A 1,011-nucleotide genomic window follows, 5' to 3' on the forward strand; every position below is an offset into this window, starting at 1 on the left:
AATATAAAGCAGAAACTAACACACCATTGTAAAGTAATTATACTCCAATAAAGATGTTAAAATAAATAAATAAATAAATAAATAAATAAATAAATAAATAAAGGCTGAGAATTTTCCAAAAATGAACGACAGACACCAAACCATACATCCAGGAAGCTCAGAGCACAACAAACATGATAAATGCCAAAAATTTGATATCTAGGCATATCATATTCAAACTGCAGAAAGTCAAAGACAAACAGAAAATGTTGAAAGAAGCCAGAGAAAATAATGTCTTACCAACAGAGGAATAAGAACAATTAAATCGAACTTATCTTCAGAAACCATCCAAGCAAAAAGAGAATAAAGTAAAATATTTAAAGTATTGCTGACTGTGAGGATGGCAGAGAGGGGGAAGCTAATTGTGGTGATGGGAGATGAGGACACGGTGACTGGCTTCCTGCTGGGTGGCATAGGGGAGCTTAACAAGAACCGCCACCCTGATTTCCTGGTGGTGGAGAAGGATACTACCATCAATGAGACCGAAGACACTTTCCGGTGGTTTCTAAATCAGGAGGACATCGGCATCATCCTCATCAACCAGTACATCGCAGAGAGGTGAGGCATGCACTCGATGCCCACCAGTGCTTCATTCCAGCGGTACTGGAGATCCCGTCCAAGGAGCACCCCAATGATGCTGCCAAGGACCCCATCCTGTGCAGGGCCAGGGGCATGTTCATGACCCACGACCTGCGCTAGGGGACTCCCCACAGTCATGCAGCCTCTCCCCAGGCTTGCCATCAGCCCTTCTCTAAGATTTGAGCCTCTGAGTTCCAATTCCCTGCCCCTTCCCACTCCACTGAGAGGCTTGGTGAGGTGCTTCCAGGTTGCTGGAGCTCTGCCATTGAAATCAAGGCTGGTTAGGGTTAAAACAAAAAAAAAAAGAAAAAGAGAGGAGACACAGATTACTGGTATCAGAAATGAAAGAGGAACCAGCTCTACTAATCCCATGGACAGTAAAATGATAATAAA

The 1,011-nt window shown here is 43.2% G+C and overlaps 1 pseudogene; it reads left to right on the forward strand.

Annotated features, from left to right (window-relative positions):
• The first annotated feature begins 379 nt into the window (after positions 1-379).
• On the forward strand, positions 380-738 carry LOC103017053 (V-type proton ATPase subunit F-like; annotated as a pseudogene).
• The last annotated feature ends 273 nt before the right edge of the window (positions 739-1,011 follow it).

This window comes from Balaenoptera acutorostrata, chromosome X (assembly GCF_949987535.1).
Source record: "Balaenoptera acutorostrata chromosome X, mBalAcu1.1, whole genome shotgun sequence".
NCBI classification, from domain to species: Eukaryota; Metazoa; Chordata; class Mammalia; order Artiodactyla; family Balaenopteridae; genus Balaenoptera; species Balaenoptera acutorostrata.